The sequence below is a fragment of the Typopeltis vanoorti genome, chromosome 9 (genome assembly GCF_054136105.1).
Source record: "Typopeltis vanoorti isolate ZY-2024b chromosome 9, IOZ_Tvanoo_1.0, whole genome shotgun sequence".
Classification (NCBI taxonomy): Eukaryota; Metazoa; Arthropoda; class Arachnida; order Uropygi; family Thelyphonidae; genus Typopeltis; species Typopeltis vanoorti.
In genome coordinates, this window is record NC_143557.1 from 135396092 (window position 1) to 135421502 (window position 25411).

Sequence of the window (25411 nt, forward strand, 5' to 3'; positions counted from 1 at the left end):
ATAGGAACATAACAGCTGTAAATATCTTTCACTATTCATAAAACTTTTATGAAAGTGAGCTTTTATTAAATTGAAATTTTCAGGTTTAATAGTATGAAAAAGCGCGAGAGTAAAATTCTTTCTTCGTGAAAAATCTTGGAACTTGCGAAAATTAATCTTGTTAAAATTTTCAGCAAATTGTGTAAAAGTGTAATTAATTTTTTTGACTTTCCGGATGATAAAATAAATATTTTATTATTCTTTTTATGAAAGTTAGTTTCACGCTATCGAACGATGTTTATTTTAGTGACGTCATAACTCGCGATCTTATTCAGTTATTTCATCTGTTGTTTTCGGAGCAGACTATGTCTTCTGCTAACTAACGAAATAAGATATATATTTTGGCAATTAAATTTATATTCAAATTATGAACGAGTTCTTAATATAACATAAAAACGGTCTATTTGGCTATTTCAATACTGTTGAATGTAGGGGGGGGGGGGGAATTAATACCTGGTAAAGGCAATTTTCACTGTGTATCACGACTGTTTACTTTTATATGAGTAAACTACATTCTTTTGAATTCAAAAATAGTTTACTTTACTTTTGTTTAAATATTCCTTTGCTTTGAAAGGTACTTCGCGAGACTTTTAAGAGTGACACGGCAGAATTTTTATCTGAAGTAAGTTTGAGAAAGTTAGTTGCTTTGTAAAGGATCATTAGTCCCTAGAAATACTGTAATACTTTTTCCAAACGTGCTCATCCGTCATTTTGATGGCAGTGACATGCAGTATTGCTGTCTCAGCGGATGTGGCCCACTTTCAGATGTCTCCAGCACTTTTTGAACTTAATAGAGTTGAACGATGAAAACTATTCATCTTGTGTTTCACGATAAATGCTACCTGTGTACGCCGAACGGTAAATTCAACCCTTTCTCTCTCTTTCTCCCCCACATTTCTAGCAGTAATTATCTTCATAGGATTAAGTTTTTCTTGAAAGAATAAAAGTAATGAAAAATGGCTTAAATCTTCGACTACCATATTCCGTGAGCTTAACCGATTCGTGACAGTTAATTATCACGGAGTTTGTTGCTACAAATTCGAATGACGTTGAACAGTTGTCGAATATAGTATTAATTAATTTAAACACTTGAGAATAGAGAGGAACTTAGCGATCTACTAAATCTTTAAGAGTTCGGGATCTAGCCCGGATCCTATGTTGTTTTCAGTCCCGCTGCCCTGAAAAATATTCGTTATAATAATAATTAAAATTTCATCTAATATCAAACTCTGTATTATACGAAATTTTCATTTTGAATAGACGTTTGTAATGAACTGAACTATGAGCGGTAACTCGAGTTCAGTGACCTTCGTGAAGTTAAATTTATTACGTAATAAAAAAAAATAAATAAATTGAAATTAGCACTCAAGTGAAGTCTACTTAGATGTTTTCTTTTATAAGAATTCAAATCATTTGACCCTAAAAACTTTATTAGGTTTACTATTGTCAGTACTTAAAATGTTACTTAAATATTTAAAACACATGAAATTTATTTAATATTTTGTGTTTGAATGTATATAAAATATTTAAATATATAAAATAATATTTGAAATATATATGAAAGTTATATAAAAATTAGAGACGTATCATAGCTTTAATAATGTGATATATTTTAATGTGTAAAATAATATCTTTGGAAAATCAGCATAATATAATTTTATATTTCGATTATTTGGTTTTCTACTCAATCATTTGTTGTCATTCAACTTACTACACCACTGTTGGATATAAAGAACATTCGGTGCTATAAAGAATGGTTTTAATTTTTTACCATCCACAATATAAGTGATATCTTATGGGATTAAAATGCGTGAAATAATATGTATTAATGCTTCGTTTCTCATCAAAAAAAAAAAAGCAGTAAATCTCCTATGCGTTTCTAATATTAGTATACCCTTTATTGTTAGCATTAAGTGAATTGAATAAGGATGACAAATTGTTTCTTAAACGTATCGCCTACTCCGCTCTTAACAGCACTCTACCATCCTAGAATAAAGATAACAGCATAGAAATAGGAACACGGCACACTCCATCTAGTTTGTTTCCCGAACCAAACCAGCTACTTTCTATACAATTTCCTAAACACTGACTGCAGCACTTACCATTCTCCGACTACGTCTTGTCCTGCCTCTGTTCCTTGTAATGTAATTGTGATTGGATTGTTCTCTGCTTGCATTGATGTGTTGCGCTGTACTTGGTGTTGAGAGATACCACGAGACAAATACCTTAGGTAAAGTCATCCGGAAACACGTTCGATGCGGAAAGGTCGGTATAACAGACCCCACAGGGTGGGAAGGGAAGGTCAGATTTATAGAAACAATATCGTACACTCCGTTTAAAATGGGGTGAAGGCTAATCGCGCGTGCCATATGCCACATAAAGAGAGCAAGTAGGAATTATCACCTTTTTAAATGACCTTCGATTTACGGAACGGTGTGTTACCGAGCAAGTTGTCGTTTCCGACATAAGAGGTCACCGTCCATATGTTGACCTGAATGCCGTTAATCGATACAGTTTATTGACTTTGGACCAGGAACGTAGAAACCAGTCCGATTTACGTGGGAAATCCGTTTTTCTTTTGTTTTTGATACTTTTAAAGGGGACGCTTAACCCTAATTATCCTTGAGGTGTGAGTATATAATACGCTCCAACTTCTTGAGGAGATATCAGTTCTCTGTTCTCTGCGAACCGATTCCCATCCAACACCATGATCGCTAAGATTGTTGTCCTCTGCTGCTTGGTAGCCGTCGCAGTCGCCCATCTCGGTGGGGTCAGCCAGTCCTCTCGGAAACAAGACGACTTCGGAAACTACGCCTTTGCCTACCAGATCAAAGATGGCCACGGAGCAACCAACGGACGCGCAGAGAGTGGTAGCGCCCACGGTCCTGTTGTCGGCTCATACAACCTCGGCGACATCGATGGTCGCGCTCGTCGGGTAGACTACGTTGCAGACAAAGCGGGATTCCGTGCTGTGGTGAAGACCAACGAACCTGGCACAGCCCACAGTCTCCCTGCAGCCGCCGCCATCAACTCCCCTTACCAAGGAAACATCGCAGGAGGGTACTCAGTTAAGCTCGTACATGCTGTTCCAGTTGCAGTTGGCTATGGAGCTGGAGCTGGCTATGGAGGTGGATACGGAGGAGCTGGCTATGGAGGCGGATACGGAGCTGGAGCAGGTTATGGAGGCGGATACGGAGCTGGAGCAGGTTACGGAGGCGGATATGGAGCAGGCCATCACTACTAAATAACGAACACCCGTATTAGATCCGATCGTGATGATGAAAACGTGGCGCCCCCTATAGTGTTTTTCCTGTATGATTGTTTTATGGTAATCATGGAGACGTTCCCCTAAGCTATTGGGAAAGGGTGGCTTGTTGTGTTACCATTCCAGCTGCTTTATGTAAATAGTGTTTTCTGTAGAATACGTTGTACAACGCAATAAATTATGTTTCATGGGAACAAGCTGTGTGTATATATGATTACTCTAGTTAAGAAAAGGCGCTTCATTTCTCTGACATTTCTCTTAATAGCAAATATGGTTTGAGCTGCCTTTGTGTTCATAATAATCACACTCATTTTCTCCAATGCGGTGCGAATACCTTCTTTGATTTTTATCATAGAAAAATCGGCCAGAGTACACACGTAGTTTACACACAAAAATAGTATTAGTGGATAGTAGATGGCGTTGTGCGTTGATGATGGATAAAAATTGTGCAGACGGTGGGTTGTGTGGAGTGTCTTCCAGCGATGAGGACTCCTTTGAGTTGTCACCTTAATAATATTCGGTAAAATTTATTAAGTAAAAATTTTATATTTCCTAAATTGGTGCGTGGTTGGTTTAATGACGTTTCCTTTCTCCAGCAGGTGTCGGTTCGAATTCCATTGAGGAACGGATATCTGCGAATGTGTTTAGTTGCATAGTAGACGATTGCAATTTCTATTGCAGAAAAATGAATGAGTTTAATACCCCACAACTCAAGAAAATCCATCGTAGTTATTTAAGACAAAAAAATTGTTGCGGAACACAACATGGTGGCAGTCGTCTGCATGCTCTTCTCCAGGGTGCGAATAAAATTAAAGATAGTCTTGGGCCAGCTATCAGTGATGGCCTAAAGTGGGCATGGTAATTGTCTTGCATGCTCTCTTTTTGGAATAAAAAGCGTTAGTGAATTTATTTTTATAACTGTAAATGAGAATGAAGACTTAATTCTGCTCAACATTTGGAAATTCCTAATCAGATTTGCAGTAGTTCGGATCTCAGCTATTTCGACAATCGCCATCAAACATCGAACACCTGATAGATGAACAGAGTTCGTTCACTTTGCTTTTAGCTAAAGAAAGCCAAAGCCTATTTGTGAAAAACTGTATGGCAACCATCAGAAAATGTGGATGCTCCAAATATGCAATCAGATTTAAATAAGGCACTGCTCAAAGTAAATTGAAACTTTCTGTACTGTGTTTCTAATATTATAAATTGCAATGAAGCTAATTGCTTTCCAGAAAAAAAAAATATTATATCCCCAACTTTGGTAAGTTACCAAAGTTAGGGATAAAATCAATTCTTTAAGCGATATTTGCATACTGTATTCAAGTAATGGGTCTCAACCAAAAAAAAACATTTTGAATAAGGAAAGGAGGAGGAGATTTTAAACATAAACAGGTAATGAAGCAGATGTTCGAATTTTCTTTATCACCCCACCCCTTTATTTTCCCTGCAGTTCTCTTACATGTGTTGTGAATCTACCTGCAAATTTATGCGCAGCTGAAGATAGTAACAAGTTTTGTATCGCTTCGTTCCTGTATGGTGTGAGTGTATCACGAAGCAATGATTGTGGGTGAGGAATTAATGCAAACACACTGGGAGGACGGGACGGACAAGTCACAAGAAGCGATAACCCAGAGAGGGGGAAATTAGCCCTATTTTGACTGCGTGAAGAATCAACGGCAGTCTGGAAGGACCGGGTGGTTGTTGCGATCTGTACTTCCATTTGCCGTAATGATAGGTCAGGCTTCGTACGGACATTTCAGCCACGGAAGCTGTCAGTTGGGGTAGGGCAGGACACGATTACGGCAACAAATGATACGCACTGTTATTCCCGCAATCTCTGTCGGTTGCTCCCCTAGCCCAGCGGGGTGTTATTACCTTCTAATATATGCTAACGGTGGCTTACAGTTATCTGTTTCCTTGACAGCCGGTCACGCTTCATCATTCCTGGCTTTGCCGGCTCCTTATTTGCATCCCCCCCCCGCCCGTACTCCTCCTCAGTGGTTGGTAATTTTCGGGTGGTTTAATTTAGCTCGGTCAGAAGATGAACCTATTTAGAAGCGAAACACACTACCTCCAATTATACTGGGCTCCTATCCGATCTTCACACAAGAGGCAGCGCTAACCAGTGAAAGACTTGCTCATTACGATATAATCCAAACCATCCTCTTCGACTCGACTTGCTGTGTTATCCAGCGACTTATTTCTATAATGCTATATTCCCGGTTTATAAAAGCGGGCGAGCGCCATTGGATTGCAATGGAGATAGAGAATTCTAGGCGACTTCGTATACAGCACTCTCTGTACTTTAACGGCGGAAGTGAGTGTTGACAAGTGTGTGTGTGGTGTCGTCGACAGGCCAGAATAATGAATGTATGATGACAGCATGAAAAGTCTGTTAATTGCATGCACTTCGACATTAATTAGTCCCCGAGAAAGTGAAATTATCGACTCCAATTTCGCAAGATGCCATTTATTACACGCTGCATGAGTACCAGATTGTTATCAAGCACTTGTTTGCAGGCATTCGCGATGTTAATCTCGTTTAAGGCTTGTTTATCATTGGGATTAAGTGTGCAAAATATCCACCTGTACTTATTTCGTCGATATTATTAAAGGAACTTTCCGATTAATACAAATTTCGCAAAAAAAAAAAACTTTAATCATCCCCCCCCCCACACACCCAAATATTAGTTCTGACATACTTCCATAATGAAGTGTGATCCTGCACGTAACCAGTTAGTTAAATGAAAGGAAAAAAGTTAAAGAAAAATGTGACCTTCTCTGGGTAATCTATTAAGTTTTTTGTGTGTGTGTGTTTTGGGATCGGAAGAAGGTCACTCATCCTGGCCTGGCAACTTCCCAGTGTAACACTCAACAGGGGAGTGATACGTGAATTCTCTGTTAGCATGCAACACCTACCCAAGTTTTCACAGGCTTTATTTCGAGACATAAATGTGGCAATGGAAAAGGCTTTCAGAGATTCCAGAATTAGACAAGTGTTAGAGTATTTACTGTCTATCCAACTACTTGTTTATGCAAATGATGTTGATATTTGGTCGTTAGTGCCATGAAGGAGACTTTTCTCGTGGTGGTTAGAAGACAGGCTCGTTATGAATGAATGCCAAGAAGACGGACTTGTTGTAAATGAAAATATGTGAATTGATGGAAAAGGTGCAGATCATTCATCCATCCAAGTAGCAATCATTATTCTTTTGAGAAGGCCAAGCACTTCACATATATTGGATCTCAGATGCGAGTAGATAATAACATAAGTTATTGCAAATTGGTGTTATTATATAACATCACTTACTGTATACTATTAGTCATGAAATTTGATGTGTTGTACATATTTTTAACATATTTTGCCTCCCATTATTAAATAAAGCTAATTTATTTATAATTTGAATACTTATAATGTATTTAATATCGAAGTACCTTAACCGCGGACCATAATGGACTACAGACTGGCACAAACAGTGAAACTCACTACGGAGTGGGATTGTGCTGCAGATTATGTTAATGTCTTTCACCAGGTTCCAGCATCTCTTTTAAGAGTACCAATGGCTTGTAAGAGAACTGACTCTGTCCAGTAAAAACGTCATTCACTTTCTGAATTGAAGGACGTTTGGACTCTTTCCAGCGGCGTATGGGGGGAGGGGAGAGGTCCGCCCCGAGCGGCACTTTTTTGGCGTTTAAGAAATCTTGCTATACTGTCTATAAAACAGCAACTGAGTGATGAAATCGACGATTTTGCTAACAGAAAAGCAAGAAAAATAACATTTTAGAATGTTGGAATTAAAGTTTTACTTCAAAAATAAACATAGTGTTTTTAATTTATTTCCCTATACGTCCTTTTGACTTTTTGTAATATTTTTGATGTGTATTGAGAGGGATGGCAAAATCAGGGATCGCCCCGGGCGGCAAAAGCTCTAGCTACAACACTGGTAGAGTCTGAAATGATGAACCCAGTCTTCATGTACGAGGGATCATCATAAATGAAGACCACGAGATCCATTTCAGGAAGTGATGCCATCGGCAACGTTTACAGCATGGTCCAATCAATGCGAATGTCATTTGCCGTTACTACCATAGTGTAAAAGTTTTCCAAGTCTGAAATATTAAGAACATACAAACAATTGTGCAGAGAGATTCGACAGACAGGAGGATTGGTTTCATCCAATGTTCTCTTTCTAGTGCAGTTTGTGCAATGTACTGGCTTAGATTATGCTGTGAAGCAGATTTTCCACGGTTTTCCATTTGGGTAAAAAAAGATTCCGTGTAAAATTTGATTCCGGAGGTGGGGGGGGGAGACGTTCTCATTCCTTGTTACAGCAGCTAAAATCCGTTATAGAATCACAGGAGACAATTAAAGAGACCTCGCCCAGGTCTTAATTCGCTGATAATTAGCAACTCCAGAGACAGCGTTCCATAAAATCCTAGGGATTCTAAAACTGCTGTATATTTTGCTGTCGCTTCAAAAGTGACAAACCTCTCGGCTTTCATTCACATCTGATAACGACTTCTGACAACTAAGTGATCGCTGTGCTAACTTGCATTCTGTAAATTCGATGTGACACAACTATTACCAAGTCTCGCATTTTTGTTTCTCGAATTGAACTTCAAACAAAATGTCACAATTGAGCTAAGCGACGATATGTTTATTGCCTCTAATTATGCTGCTTATTCAAAGACGGATCTGAAGGTTAATCCGACACGCCCTGTGCTGATCCCAAATTAGGGCGCGCGCGCACACACACAAAGAGAAAAAGGGCAAACACAGCTTGATGCACAATAGTTCACTCATACAACAATATTTTTCGCTTTATTTGTCTGTTCCCATTTTAGACCAAGGGAATCTACTGGTTGCTGAAGCGTTCTTCGAAAACTTCATCATAATGCAGCAATGACGTCACTTGTGAAAGCACCTGGCAACACTTGGGATTTCTAAACTTTAAAGAGAAAGAAGGAAAAAAAAAAAAAACTCTTAAAAGGCAACCGAAGGTTTTTGTGGAAAAGAGAAGTTCTGTGTGTTAACACTATGATGAATGTGTGTGTGTGTACATTCATTAAAAGCTGCCGACATCAGCTGTCCCGCTCGCGCTATTGTAACACCTTTTGTCCGTCTTCTTTCTTTACAGAAGCCTTGTTCCAATAGGCTTACCACTTTACCACCAACTTTAGGAGTTTTTTCAGATGCCCTAATTGTCCACTGTTAGAAAACTTGATGATCGACCTTCTTAAGATCTCCGAACGCCAAACACTAGACGACTGAATAAACACCTTCAAATATTTACTCTTCTGACGCTTCTCCTGTTGTCCCGACCGGATGATAAATAATTGCCACTGGAGATTTCCACCTCACTCAGCAGCAGAACACACTGAATTTTTTCCCCTTTTTTTTTGGAAAGCCTGGGCAGCTCGTAAGAAATTAAGAAATTTTTATTTCGGTATTTTTGTTTCTAATTAGCGGAGAAAATTCAAGCAGAGTAAATATTAATACTGTAGTTTGCCACCAGGTGACACCGCGCTCAGTCAGTAGTTTTATAATAGATTTCTTCTTTGCTATTCCCTCCATACTTCGAAAACGACGTTACCTTGTTCGAATTCGTCCAATATGTAGAACGTTAAGGCGTTTGTGCTCATGCGCGCGAATGAAGTGAGACCGCGCGTTAATTAGTTTGGCAGAAATACGTCACAACCATAAGAGAAAAATGCTTCAGGAGTTGGAGTTCTGATGTGTATTCAGATAGTGTTAGCTCTATTAAAAGCACACAATGCCGGCGTGTTACAGCCGATCGCGACGATTGACGTCGTTGGCAATAACAGGAACGATGTCTCTTGGGAGAGGCAATTAGCCATTGACACGAGCCGGCTAATAGCGCTTCCAATTAGAGATAAGTGTACGCATCTCCAGCGATATGGCGCACTGCACTCGGACCGGAATAAATACAAAGTCTTGAGATTATGAACGGAAATTAGGCTTCATTATTTCCAGACGAAATCCAAACTTCCGCACCACGCTCAGAAGCACACACACGAGGGAAAGGAACCGACTAGTAGGAGCAGATAAAGAATATTGATAATTTTCAGTTAGCGGATCGTGTCAAATTTCTGTTTCGAGTCTCGGAGACTAACTGGAATGCGAATTTATCTTTTCTTTTATCATTTGATTAATATTAATAATCATTTGAAGTTTCATGATCAAGAGGTTATCTAAACATTATTTCTTGTCTCGAAAAATGATGCAGGAGCGCTACATATATTCCTTCCTCATTTTAGATATTTCTAGTTGGAATTAGATCTGAAATACAGCGCACATGTGACAGTTTGTCTAACGAATACCCAAAAATGATCATAGACGGCGCTGAAGAGGAGAGCATAAACAAGTTTAAAAAAAAAAAAAAGTGGGACGTTCTGCCAAAGATGAAAGGAACATTTTCTCGCCTTTTTAAATTGAAGATAAGATATCTGGTCTCAGACGTCAGTTCTGGTCTCAATGTAGACAATTCATCTCCAACTCCAAATTTTTAGGTTCAAAAATTTCAGTCTAGAAGTTAAATATAGCTTCAGCTATACTAATTACTTATTTTAAATATATTACGTGAATGTAAAGGGAAGGAAAACTGATTATAATTCAATTATAATTAAAGTTAATTATAATTCAATACTGATCAGTAAGTTAAAGGGTAATCAGTAGGATCACTCTTTAATCTCTTAAGGATACTGCTTTCTTGTCCGTATTAGAAACAAGAATAGTTTTAAAGAAAAAAAGAAATGGAAAACATAATTTTCCTGTCATAAATGTTAGCACAACAGAATATTCAGTGTTATTTCTAACAAAGGGAAGACAAAGAGAAATAATTCTCTATTTAATAGAGAAACAGTGAGTCAATCAACCCAGACTTTCTGGGGGGAAAGAGAGAGCTTGGTAGACAACTGCCGCCATCTCGTGGCCAAAACCCTGACAGTCATATATTTTTTACTAAACTGGCACTTATTTCCAATACACGAAATCAAGCACATATCCAATCACTACTACTACTACTATTAATAATAATAATAATAATAGAAAACTGGAGAACCACCAGCATGGATTATGTCACTGTAGAACTACAGCAGATCTCTTAGCCTACATCGCTTACCACTGAAGATGTGCCATGTTAATGTCTGCAGAAACATGTGCTGCCACTCCTGACATTTTCAGAGCATTTAAGTATTTTATTATCGAGATTTTCTCAGTAAATTGCCATCCTGTGGTGTCCTCTTCCACCTACTGTATTTAATTGGGTAGCCGGCTTTCTCTGCTTGTTCGCTGCTGGTCATTGCGGATGCTCTCTTTCTTTTCAAACTTCACTGACATAGCAGCATCCCAGAGCATTGTCTTATCACTTGTCCTCTTTCTATTATGCATTGAATGACATCCTCTCATTGACCAATAATGCTATCTACAATTTTGCTGATGACAATCCATTCCATTTGCCCAACTCATTCGACAACCTATGAAGCGCACAAACATCTCGAGCCTCAAGATCCTCCATAGCCAGTGCGTTAACAAACAGTGAACTTCATACCATTTTTCGATGCTACTCATAAGACGCACTCATGCCTTCTTTCTCGCAAAAAAAGAGCTCCACTCACCTTCCCTTGCCTTCAATAATACACAAATCAGCAGACCTGATCATATCGCTTTCCTTGGACCGACATTTACTTCCAGCCTTTCTTGGCATAAACACATCGCATTTTGGCTTCATCAGCACAAGACGTTACTTTCATCCATTCAGCTACTAACCGCTGTTCAAATCTCAAATCCTCCCATCTTTAGAATATTCGCTTCTTTGGGATGGTGTATCAAAAACCTCCCTAAAATATTCTTGATGATTCAGAGGAGAGATGCCCTTCTTCAGTGTCTTCAATCCTCTGACGCAATTCAACCATTATCTCACAGATGGTCTGTTATAGTTTTCTGTCTTTTTTTATAGGAATTTCGGAGGTGCTTCTCCACTGAACTCATCATCACATCTCCGCTTTCTTTAGGTCTGTTAACACATGAGCATCAGCGGCTTACCATCCCTTTACTGTTGAACAGTAAATGCACTGAGCTTGCTTCTCTTCCTCTTTTATTCAGTCTGTCTCTGTTCTTTGGAACAGCCTTCCTCACAACGTGTTTCCCAACAACTACCGTCCTCCAGCAGTTCAAAAAAAATGTTAATAGGCTTTTTTTTCCCCTCTCAAGTTTTATCTTTATTCTCCGTACGAAATATATGTGCTGTACGTTCCTCTATTCCTTGTGTAGTGGTTATTAAAAAAAAGAAAAAAGCTAGTATTATTGTGTGAATTCTACATTCCATTTTTCTTAGATGCGACATTAAAAACCCAATATCTACTCGAAAAAAAAAAAACATAGTTGCACCAAAGATGGACTAACTTGGGAAACCTATAGAATAAAGGCCCGAGAAAGAGACCTGGGGGGGGGTGAGAATCGAATCTATAAGGTCTTTCCTCTTTCATCATAGATATTACTGCTAACGAGCAAAGTGCCACTATTTTCCTTATACTGTATTTTCTTTCTTTGGCTAAAGATGATGATGATGATTTTCGCCCCTTGCTACAATTGGTCCCCTTTCATTAACAAAGTGATTCAAAATTATAATACTTTTTATCTGGTTCTATGAAATTGAATGAAATTTAGCACTTCTATTAAACAGAGCCATCATTTCGATTTTTAGTTCATTTAGATCGTTTTAATATCCAGGTTAAGAAAAGTTTGGCCGAGTGGTTATCGTATCCGCTTTTCAACCAATAGGCTGTGTGTTCCAATATCGCAATGGCCGTGAATGTTTTGCGATTGCCTTTAAGTGATAGAAGAATTTCGTTGCCCTGTGTGAGACCCCTGCCCTGCTTAGTGGAGGCCTGATGTGGCTTGAAAAAAAGTTCCATGTTTGGTCTTTAGAGCAAGGTTTCGGAACCAGGTGTATCTCACACACCTGGTTCCGAAACCCTGCTCTTTAGGTATTTGATATATTCTTGATATATGTTCTGGTTCTGGTCTAAATTCTGGTTCTGCTCTAAACTCACCTGGCTCTGCTCTAAACACCAAACATGGAACTTTTTTTTCAAGCCACATCAGGCCTCCACTAAGCAGGGCAGGGGTCTCACACAGGGCAACGAAATTCTTCTATCACTTAAAGGCAATCGCAAAACATCCACGGCCATTGCGATATTCGAACGCGCAGCCTATTCGTTGGAAACACACACACACACACACACACACACACACACACACACACACACACACACACACACACACACACACACACACACACACACACTGCTTGGAAAGAAGTTCAAAGGACACCATAGTGTCAGGAACAAACATCCATGGCGCCTACCTTAATAAGATGTAGAACCACTTTTCGCTGCGATGACTGCAGCAATCTACGGGTATACTTTCCACAAACGTCTTCATAGTAATCAATGAAAATTTTAGGCCATTCTTCCTGTAGGAATGTAATGAGGTCCGGGATTGTTGTGGAGTGGACGTCCCTTGACCTCACCCGACGTTTCAGTTCATTCCAGAAATGTTCAATATGGTGGAGAGCAGGGCTCTGTGGAGGCCACTCAAGTGAGGTGACGTTCATGTTCACAAACCACACAGTTACAGCAGCAGCTTTATGATACAGTGCACTGTTATTGCTGAAAGAGACAATGGTCAGTTCCGTAGAAACGTCACAAAGTAGGAAGCATTGGATTCTCCAGAATTTTCAGATATCTCTCGGAGTTCAATGATCGTGGCACCAGTAACAAAGGTCAAAGGCCAAAATAGGAAAAACAGGACCATACCATTATACTGGTACCTCAGAATTTCTTAGTTTGGGTCACGCACTCTGATAAGAGACGTTCACCGGGCATCCGCTACATCCACCCACCCACACACGTCTATCTGCTGGGTAGAGGGTGTAGTGTGATTCATCGCTCCATAACACAGCTTTATAAGCTTCCACGTTCCACTGCACACGCTCTTTGCACCACTGAAGACGACGCTGCATGTTGGTTCGGGTAATATTGGTTGCGGGCCTACCATAGAAACTCATGTCGTGAATCTTGGTTCTGAATAATTTTGTGCAGATTCGTGTTGCATTCGATGCCTGGAACTCCACATTCAACATGTCGTCCGACGAATGGTGATTTTTACATATTATTCTTCATAGCATCCTACGCTCACCTAACGTGACCGTATGGTGGATCATCCGCTACGGGTAGCACTTGCAGTTGACTTCCTGATTGCAAATTTTTTACAAATTGGGGTGGCCCACTTTGTCAACAATTTGTTGAACGGATAGGCCTGAAACATGGCATCCTATCACAACGCCGCTTTCAAATTCTGTCAGCAATCATTTCACCCGGACACAGTTGCATTGAATTGGGAGCATCATATTCTTCCAATTTATACCGGCTAGAAACACGTGACTCGTTACATGATACGATGCACCTTGCCCAAGGATGTCTGTTGACTTCTTTCCAAGCGGTCATCCTTGTTCCACCTATAGTGCATTCATATCATGGGTGGAACAGGGATGACCCTTGGAAAGGTCTTAAAAGTCTTTCGTGATTGAAAACTACATGAGAAAATAATTTTAAAAAATGTCGAAAAGGACTCTGGGTTCAATTGTTATAATCATAAATGACGTCATTAAACAACGAATGCTATTACGAAACGCACCTTTTTTATGAGTATTTGTTATCAATTCCTCATTTAAATTGAGCACGTATAAGAACTTTTTCTTTAGAGGGAGAATCATGATAACAAATTCTGCATAGTGCATATTTGGATATTTTTCCCTTTTAATTATTAAATAAAATTTACACATACAGTAAGTTTATATTTCTAAGAACGTTAACTATCGTATTGCAATATCTTGTTGAACCCTCTCACAACACAGTGAGAGGTTCGAATTTCATTCCAGGTTAGGAAGACGATACCGAGTATGAGCTGACACAAATAAAACCACATTAAGAGCTACAACTCCGATTAAGTATAGAAGCTCTTCACTAACCAGTCATCACAGTGAAGAATGGTTTCCTTACGTAGGAACTTGAGTAAAATGTATTTTTTTTTTCACATTGTTAAAGTTTTAAACCATAATTAATTCTATAACGATAGCAACTAGTCTCAACTGATTTCGTGCGTTATCGTAAAGGTTTATTTTCATGATCGTGTACTGAAATGGAATCCAACTTTTCTAAGCACATGATCATATTTGATGAAAAAAACAAAACAAAACAGAAGTCTGTGTCATCCATCCACATTAAAAATTGTCTAGTCGTTGTTTTTATTTTCTCTTCGTTGCACTTTAATTACTCTTTATTTCATTTCAATAGTATTTAATTACTTTGTTTTAACGAATAAATCACATCTTACTGACTGAAATATAATTTGGCTTAATCTTATTTCAACATCTCAATTTTCCAATAAAATTCGTGAATTTGTACCAGATGGCAAACACGTGCATCCGTCTGAAATTACTGCTGGAATTTTGTTGCTAAAGAACTATTTGGCAGTAATTCAGCCAAATACCCATTTAATATTCTTTTGAAGAACAAAATTTTAATGTTCAAATCAGTGTTCTTTTAAAACTGTGGTTCCTATTCATTACTATCTAGTGAAGAGGATTTTTTGACATCTGTAAGCCTCCGTAGCTCAGTCGGTATCGGCATTGCTCTTTGGTTAAAAACACCTCGGTTGGAATCCTGTGTAGAACACGAAGGACGTTTATAGGACCTTTCAGCTAAAGGCCTATAAACTTTTTTCATACTGAGAGGATGGAAATTTTTCCTACTGGAAACTGGGATTTTTGATCAAGCAAGTTGGCAGAACAGCAATTAACAGATATAATATATTTGATATCATAACCTTAGTTACTTCACTTAATTCAAAAAATTAAACAAATCCTAATCCTCTGATATCTAGAAATGAGAAATATCCTATTTCAGTTTTAAAGTTGTTATTTTTAGAAGAGAGAAAAAAAAAAAGACTGTGCCCAAGTAAATAATGTGGTCCTCCTTACGGTAAATGGCGACATGAGAAAAACTGTAAAGTATACTCTATTACAGGGGTCGGCAAACTTTTGAGACGGAAGAACCAAACCTGTCCCTCACAACAATTTAAAAATTATTCGAGAGCCATAAATATATTTTTACAAATAAGGAAAATTTAAAGTAATATTATAGTAAATTTATAGTAATATATTAAATGAAGAAAAAATCACGAAAAAAATCTGTGCGCTCACTTATTAGTCACTTTGTTGCTCTGCAAATGACCTCAGATGTCGAGGCACCCTAAAACCTAATCCTAATTAGTCACCATTATGTGAATAAAATCATTTAAAAATTTTATAAATGAAAATTTTATCAATGATAACTTTTAAGAGCGGAACAGACCACTCCAGGCCTAAATCTTTGACAAGCATGATGATGATCCTTATGGATCATCATCATGCTTGTCATCTGAAAACAAGCGGGAGAGAGGCCAGTGCTTTTTACCACAAATTTTAAACAATTTACATACAATCATGGCAATACAGCTGCTTGTGTGCGTTCAAGTTTTTGAAGATTTAACATCATAAAAATAACGTTGTCGAATTTCTTTACATATTCTCTGGGATCAAATTAAAACCATTAGCGAGCCACGCCGTTCCAACGTCTGCACACTCTGATTAAGGACACAGGATCCTTTTCTTTTATACTGAATCTTTTCACTCTCAGATATACGCGCTGTGCCGAAATGAGCATTATCCCCTCCCCCCCCTCTGTTTTAGAATAGTCGGTTGCAATTTGGAAGCGGCTACTTCACTGACATTTCTATTCTTGGTGTTATTGATATTGTTAGTGTTACTCGAATTTTAAAGAAAAATTTATATTTTCAGCAATTAAAACAATAATGTTAGCAAAGTAGCTGCTTCCAAATTGCAGCCACACTTCTACTTTCTCAGGTACTTGGTTCTGTTTTATATATACTGGTAACCCTTGTATAACGCGGATGTTAGGTTCCATAGAAATGTCGCGTTATTAAATCGCGTTATGCGAGACTCAGATCAAAAAGAAAAAGTAGGGTTATGTTCTAAAATCGTTTTTTTTTTTAAATTATATAAACAACAACGATATACCCAACAACAAAAAAAAAACAAATTTAGTTTAATCCTTTATCCAAGTGTAAGCAAACAAAGTTTGCGCCTGAAGTATCTTGAAGACTGAGGCAACTCGCAGTAAAGGTGGACCAAGCTCTCATCACTCCTTATCTTAGTATTTCCCTTGTCCTAGTATCTGTCTTAGTATCAAGGAGTGATGAGAACTTGGTCCACCTTTACTACGCGTTGCCTCAGTCCTGAAGATACTTCAGGCGCAAACTTTGTTTGCTTACACTTAGATAAAGGATTAAACTAAATTTATTATAGTCTAACCAAGTGGAAAAAATTTCCAACATTAACAAAAAAATTTTTTATTTAATTCAGGTAGTTCATGTAAGTTAAGAAAACATAAACTATGAAACAAATACATAGTATAAAAATTACAAATTGTACTTAAACTTCATTGCACATAATGCATAAATGTTTTGGGCAAAATAAAATAAAGTGCATATTTTAACTTTCTCTAAACATAACATTTCGTAGATGTTCTTCATTTACGAGTGGCCGGACGTCATCATCACTTGAAATCTCTTGGACATCATTTGTATAATTTTCATTGCATACTTCGGCTGGTTTAGTTATCAAGTAGTCAGTGATAAGACCTTGCTTACCACTATGCTGTAATTTTTTATTAAGTTCATAATACGGAGCTAAACAAATATCCAATTGTCTCGTGAATTTTCCGCAGCGCTCCATTGAGGAATCATTATCCGTAAAATAACTTCCTAACTTTCTTGCCAAGTCCAATCCTTCTGCTAATTTCTTTAAACTGAATTCTTTAACGGATTCATCACAATCAGAATCTTCGGCAGAACTTTCCCCGCCATTTGGTTCGACGTCATCTATTAATTGTACCAGTTCCTCCTCGTTTAAATCTGTTTCCCCATCAATGAATTCACTAATTTCGTTTTCAACCATATCGCAAAGTCCTCTCCACCAAAAACGTGTGCGACGTTTATTATACGACTTAGTTCGGCATCCAAGGGAGGTACGAAATTTTGTTCCAGAACGGCTTCAGGTTATATTTTTTTTCCAGAAAGCATCCAGTGTACTTATGATGTTACACTTATGTACACACTTATGATTTTTAATGTCTTTCCTGGTAGAAAACGAAATATTTTTCAACAATAAACACTTTATACGGTAAGCAACTGACTTACATACGTGCTAAAGTGTATTTCCCCAAATATAAATTCGCTACTTATAACTACATGCGCGATACGGGCAGACGCAAATTTAACGAAGATAAAATTTGATTTTCAAGTCGCCCGGTGAAAATATAAGAAAAGAAAAAAGGGTTACTATAATTTGTAGACCGTGTTATATCGAAACCGCGTTGTATAGGTACATCGTTGAACAAGGGTTACTACAATTTGCATACCGCGTTATACGAGAGTTAACTGTATATGTGATATCAATTGTATTTTTAGATAAGGTAGTAAAAGTCGAGGAATATATTGTCAAAACCAGTTCAAAGCTGCACCGTATAGCATTTTACTTTCTTCTTCCTCCTTTACAACCTTGCCTTCCATTTTGATACAATCTGGTGACCCCGAGTGGGATGACACTTACGCTCTTCAACTCGCAAGCAGCTGTGGGTTCGAATTCCGCCTCGGGAATGGATGCTTGTGAATGTCTTTAGGTGAGAGATGGATTTCATCGTCCAGTGTAGACAATCACCTGCTTATTGGTGATGTGAAGTGGCATGAAAAAGTTCTTGGGCTCTAGAACAGGGTTTTGAACTATTCAACCTTATCCTGTTGTGCTAAATATACTACAACTTTATAATCTTTCACGAGTAGTATTTCCATTAAAACACGTACTCGTATTGCCAGAGGAAAACAGAAAAAACCACACTTTTTTTTGCGTGCTATTTTCAAAGTACTCTAGTGTTGTGATTATTATTATTAATTGTATCCAAAAAGCTTCAAATATTTCAGGCTCTGTTATGCTGACTACTTCCGTGGAATAAAAGTGGTGAAGCGATAATCTCAACTTTGAAGTTTGGCTCCAGTGATTCTTGTAATGAACTAGTACAGCCAGTCAGTGACTGGTTATTGTAGTGACTGGTAAATGTTGGTTTCCAGATTAACTTTCGCGCCTCCTGATGGAACGTTGAATGGGGAGGAATAATTAAATGAAATGGAATATAAATATCGAGTAATGAATTTAAAGGTCACATCTCCTAAAGTAGTAATTGTTCTTTCACGTAATTGAAATTAATAAATCAAGATTCAGTAAAATAAAAAGAAAACCAAATCCTACTTCGCGCAAGTAATAAAAGAAAAAGCTGTAACGAATACCTTGAAGGGTTGCAGTCGATTTGAAAAAGGTAATATCTAGATGAAACAGACGATACGAAGCACGTTATCAATACAGAAATATCACACTCTTCCATTCATGTGAAACTGTTCCATTCTGCGAGCTTTAAAACTTGTGGCTGCACGTAGAGGGGAGCATCTTTCAGTTTTGCTCTCCATTTCTTTGCCCCAAGCAAGTTAAAGTTAGAGATATGAAGCCCAGCTTAAAAGCAGACGTTTTTTTTTTTTTTTTTTTTTTTTTTTTTTTTTTTTTTCCCAGCTATCAATCATTTGTTAAAGTGCGAACGTAAAAAGCATGTCTTTGAAATAGTCGCTATCGCTGTAATCCCCAAAACGAGTTTACTCGCAAAGCAGTATAATTAGAAAGTGAACGATGTTATGGTTGTTGGGAGAGAAGATTCTTAGAAAGTTTATTTCAATGCTAAAAATAGAAAGCTGTAAATCAATTTGCCATTTTAGTTTCCATTCTGGTGATTCAAAAATGAGCCGCAAAGAAATACCACAGTGAGATTTACTTTTTGGGTGGGATTGGAACTATTTACATTTACTTCATTTCGCGATATTTCTTGTTATGCATTTTGGAGTTTAGAAAACTTCAGAAATTTCGCAAAAATTTCTAATTTAATAACCTACCTCAGTAGTTTCCTTCAGTACATTATAGTAACAAAAGTCTTACTGCCCATTTAAAAGGTTGTTTCAAACAACCTTTTAAATAGGTGATTCATTTTTTAATTTTAAGAAACAGACGCCACGCGTGTTATTTAAAAAAAAAAGTTATTTAAGCGAACCTTGCCTAAAAAGCAAATACTTTAGTTAATTGAAGATTAGTTTGCGAATTTAAAAGTTAGCAGTCAGCGCATAGCAAACGACAAGAATGAAATACTACTGGAATGCCACCTATAGTCAAGGTTAGTGCGATACAAATCAGAATTATTAAATTTATATTATATCAAGATTAGAAACACTTATTAAATAAACGAATAAACCAAATTTTAACTAATCGATAAACTAACGAATTCAAAATCTAAAAGGAAAAAAAATGGAAGAATAAATACTGAAACTAGCGACATAGAAAATATAAGTCATAGGTTTATATAAATTGGCTTTAATATAAACCTACAATCCTTCAATGAAATTAAATTACTGTAACACTGCTGTTTTTCCTCGCGTTTCAATTAATTATATGTCCGCTTGGAGTGCGGACATATAATTCAATTAGCCTAGTGGCTATGCGCTTCGCAACCATATGCCTGGGGAAGGAGTGTCCTAGGTTCGATTCCCGGCGACGACGTGAGGAACTTAAGGATCTTCTTCAGCCATAGCCAAGTTAGCCGGTCTTGTTCGTGGACAGCAGGGTTTTTCCCACCCGTTTATCTGGGGTTTTTCATCCCGAAAGCAGGCAAACCGGCCCCGTGAACACACACGGATCTACAATCATAAATACTTAACCCCCATGAGGGGGGGGGGCTCAACTCGCCCTAGTAGGGAAGGGGGAGAAATAGGAAGGAAACTCCATACGAATAAATAAATGAATTATATTATCGTCTTTCCTTAAGATCCTAAACTATGAACTCATATCTATTAAGGCCTCTGTAAACGCAGTCGGTAATGATGATGATGATGTCCTTTGGCTGAAAAACTTGGAATCGAATTTGCCTAGGACGCAAGGAATCTAAGCGCTTTTCAGCTGAAGGTGTGTTAGCCGATCTCACTGGAAGGTTTAGAGATTTCCCTCCAGATACTTTTTCATCCGCAAGACAGACATACAGACTAGCCAGAAAATGCAATTCTCAGACATAGCAGAATCCGTAGTTGGGATGAACTGCCTTATTATAGGATTAATCAGGTTTCTGTGGTAAGTTACTTGATAGTGACACTAACACATAAGAGAAAGCGCAAATGAGATACAACTATAAACAATCCTTGGCTTGGGACTGATTGTAATTACAGTCGAAACTGCAAGACAACATATTGCCTCTTAGGATAACATGTATCTCTAATTTGCATGTGGGTCTCAAGCAGGATGAAACATCCAAATTTGGCGGCAGGAAAAATCCTTCCATCTCCATATGAGACCAGTAACTTTCCTTCACTTGAAAGGCCATTATAAAAGTTTCTCCCCTTCTAGACGTAATTGGAAAAGTTTCTTTTCAACCGATAAATGCCTCTTCGTCTTCGTGACCTTGCTAACTGCTCCTTAACTATTACCGCACAAGAAAACATATTCTTTAAGCAAATGGAAGGGTTTTCTACACTGAATGAGGGCTAGCATATACACACACTACCGGCGTTTGTTAGTTATTGTTTATGATTCTATGAACCACATAAGCGGATAAAACTCTCGTTGACCCGTAATCCTGTTGTGAATTGAATTATTGAATTCGATTGCAATTATAATAATTTCATGATGAATCACATCCACAGAAACCTTCAGAAAGAGCGGGCATTGGTAACAAGTACAATATTTGATAGTTGTTTACTTATAATTAGAATTTATGTCATAATTCACTTTTACTTTTGGTTTCAGGTTAATTATTATTTAGTTTCTTACTTTTAGCATAACTTTTGTTATATATAACAAGTTGAAACAGTGGCGGCCGGTGAAAATTTTAAGCGGGGGTACTGCATATATAAAATAAAAAAATATGAAAAAAATTCTGTTTTTCCTGATCAGTAACCAATTTATTAATAAATAAATTTATATATTAAAAATTGCTTTATTAAAAATATTTCATCATCACGAACAAACACCAATAATAAAAGTTTCGTATCAATAGCAATGACAAGCGCAAACGAATATCGGCGTTAGATCACAGTGCATTTGCTTCGTGTAATGATAATCGAAAAAATATAATTCTTTTCATATTTTCAACAGTGACGCTCGTCATAATTCAGCCTTGTATCTATAATAAATAAATAATTATATGTTATTTTAACAAAATAAAATAAGATTTACAAAAAATAGTTCACCCTCACCACGAACACACACTAATAATAGACGTTTCATATCTCACAGAAATAACGCGCGCCAGCATACGGTACACTGCCCAAACGGGCAGTGTCGGAATCACTTGTCACGCGCAATGAGAAGCGCAAACGAATATCAGCGAGGTTAGCTGCAATTGACCTAACGTGATAATTCTGACGCTGCGTTAGATCTCAGTGCATTTGTTTCGTAATCTAAAGCGTTAATCGAACAATTCCAATTATTAACTATTCAATCAATGTCAAAACATAAGCTCTAACCTTTAACATGTTTTACTGCATTTATATAATGTTGTAAGCATTGTTATTATTTATAAACACAAAGAAAATTTAATTTTTTCATTTTTTCCTTGGGGGTACTGCAGTGTCGCAGTGCTTATGTACGATCCGCCACTGAGTTGAAACCTCATGGGACGTGAGCATTTTCAACGCTCATATTCAATTTAACTATCAATTGTTAAAATTTTTTTTGATGGAGAGAGAGAGAGAGAGGGGTTGTACTTATGTTTTAAATTTTTGCTTCAGGGCTTTATTATGAGACTTCGTTATATCGATAAAGGCATTTGCGACAAACAACTAGGAATGCATTAAGCTTAATGTAAATATATTGCACGCTTAAAATACCATATAAATTACCTGTGAGATATATGCAATTTGGTTAAACCAAATATTTTTTTTTATCTTAACAAACATTGTAGTTTGTTTAATGTAATGAATAAAAGCTATTTATTTAATGCATATTTTAGCATTTATTTTCACGTAATGTACTTTAATGGGAAAGGATTGGGAATGACAAAGCTTGTCGGGCTAGATTTTGTTTCATCGATTCTGTATGTCTTGCAGGAACACTGCTGTTTATTTTTCGAACATATTTACGCAGTGGCAAATGGTTAAAAATGAGCGACCATTAAAATGCTCTTAATAAAGATCATTTCTGATTCTCCATGAGAATCTTCAATTTGTATTTCCGCTGTTTGCACTAAATCGAGAAGTACCAATTAGTTTTCCTGTGGTCCGAATTCATTAATTATGAATCCAAATAATGATAAGAAAAACACCTAATAAGTATATACATTACATTAGTAGGCGCTATCAGCCTGGGGGGACTTTTGGCCTCAAGCACCACATGTCGCCACTGGGCACGGTCCTCTGCGACTGTCCGCCATGTTCTGGTCTCCAGCCCGACAGCCTGCAGGTCTTCTTTCTCCTGATCCGCCCATCTCCTTCTCGGTCTCCCTGGCGGCCTCCCTGATCGGACCTCCCACACTTGTCTCACAGTCCTTTCGGAGCCCATACGGTACAGATGCCCCAGCCACTGAAGACGCCGGGCTCGCAGCTCCATCAAGACGTCTGCCGAATTGTATAAAGCGTGTATGGCAGCATTGGACCGCCTCCTCCAGACTCCGTCTGCCATGACCCCTCCATAGATACGTCGTAGCATCTTGTTCTCGAATACTCTAAGGCGATCTCTCAAGTGGACTCTCACGGCTTGTTTCGCAGTGAGAGTCCACGCTTCAGCACCGTAGAGGAGAACAGGCCTGATCAAAGTCTTGTATAGTCCCACCTTTGTAGTCCAAGACAGCAAAAGTCCGAGGCAAAAAGGGGACGCACCTGATAATAGGCCACATTCGCAGCATTTATCCGACTCTGGACATCAGCCTCAACTTTGTTGTCTTCAGTCACGTACTCAAGTACCTAAATACCTTCACCCTCTCAAATTGTGCAGCTCCCTCTGGATCTTGAGCAGCATGGCTACTCATAAAAAGTATTTTGTCTTCTAGGCGTTTATCTTCAGGCCAACTTCTTCCGCAGCTTCTTCAACAGCAATAACCAATGCCACTGCTTCGTCCCATTGATGCGCCATGATGTTCAGGTCGTCCGCGTAGCCAAGAATCCTAACTTGCACCCCCATGTTGACTCCACCTGCCACTTACTGTGTGTTTCTAATTACTTTTTCCAACACTAGATTGAAGAGAATCGGAGAAAGCCCATCATCCTGCTTCACACCGGTCTGTACCTGAAACGGGTATAAGTACAAATAAGTATATATGTCAGTGAATATTTTTATTCTCTTTTATTAAAGTTTAAGAAAGAGACTTCTTTTCTGCAAGAATTCTTTCAGTAGATTATCAGAAGTCTATTTTGTGAAACATTTCCGATAGCAGGAATCAAAACTATTTTTATGAAATTCATTTTTGTGAATAAATGCTGATTAACATGGTGAATACGTCATTACTTTTGTCTCTGTTATTGCTTTTGTTGTTGTTATTCCATCTCTCTCTTCACATTTTACGAGGATTAGGGATGAAGCCAATTTAGGCGAATGACGTATCACGGCTTCATCCCTAACTAAATATTACTGCAGAGCCGTTAATCTCCTGTGTACACTTGTCGGCTATGACAATTTCGTGTGTTCTCCGGCTCATTTCTTTTTCTTTTTTGGGATGAAAAGCCTTGTATGAGTCTTGATGATAGCATAGCATTTTATCAGTGACTATGTGCAGCGTTGGAGAAGCGTAGCTTAATATCCATCTCAAACATTCAAACAAACGAAATTATTTCGTACATATTTCTTAATCCGATGGCTGTAATAATAAAGGTAGAGGAAGCTGAAATGGTGCGTGGTACAAACCGAACAGTTGCACTTTAAAAGTCACTAGGAACTAATATTCGAGCTTAGAACTAATATGAAACAGTTAAAGTCATGTCGATATATTTTTTGCAGTATTTTTATGAGGAGTCCTAGCAGCACACGCGCATCTAACAAAATTGCAGTCACAACCGTAGGAGAGTTTAAAAGATGGTCGTAGTAGTCTTGGGGATGCAGAATGTCACTGGATAATACTCCGGTCATTGAACTGTTAATAAAAAATTTTCACCATTATTATTCCATAGGTAAGGACAATGCAGTTCTTATTGGTGGTCTTTGCAGAACTTATTTCTAGACTTTTTCATCGGCATTTTAGACATTTTCATTCATGACAATTTCGTGTGTTCTCCGGCTCATTTCTTTTTCTTTTTTGGGATGAAAAGCCTTGTATGAGTCTTGATGATAGCATAGCATTTTATCAGTGACTATGTGCAGCGTTGGAGAAGCGTAGCTTAATATCCATCTCAAACATTCAAACAAACGAAATTATTTCGTACATATTTCTTAATCCGATGGCTGTAATAATAAAGGTAGAGGAAGCTGAAATGGTGCGTGGTACAAACCGAACAGTTGCACTTTAAAAGTCACTAGGAACTAATATTCGAGCTTAGAACTAATATGAAACAGTTAAAGTCATGTCGATATATTTTTTGCAGTATTTTTATGAGGAGTCCTAGCAGCACACGCGCATCTAACAAAATTGCAGTCACAACCGTAGGAGAGTTTAAAAGATGGTCGTAGTAGTCTTGGGGATGCAGAATGTCACTGGATAATACTCCGGTCATTGAACTGTTAATAAAAAATTTTCACCATTATTATTCCATAGGTAAGGACAATGCAGTTCTTATTGGTGGTCTTTGCAGAACTTATTTCTAGACTTTTTCATCGGATGAAAATGGCGAGGAGCGAGTACTAGAGAAAATGTCTGTGCACTCTTTTACAGTCCAGCTTTGGTGGGTACACG

The 25411-nt window shown here is 37.9% G+C and overlaps 1 protein-coding gene and 1 pseudogene across 3 annotated transcripts in view; both read left to right on the plus strand.

Annotated features, from left to right (window-relative positions):
* The window catches only part of LOC150103595 (CD109 antigen-like), a 716838-nt gene that overhangs the window by 42081 nt on the left and 649346 nt on the right, over positions 1 to 25411 (plus strand). The gene's annotated exons all lie outside the window — the stretch shown is intronic.
* On the plus strand, positions 2747 to 3283 carry LOC150103596 (adult-specific rigid cuticular protein 15.7 pseudogene; annotated as a pseudogene).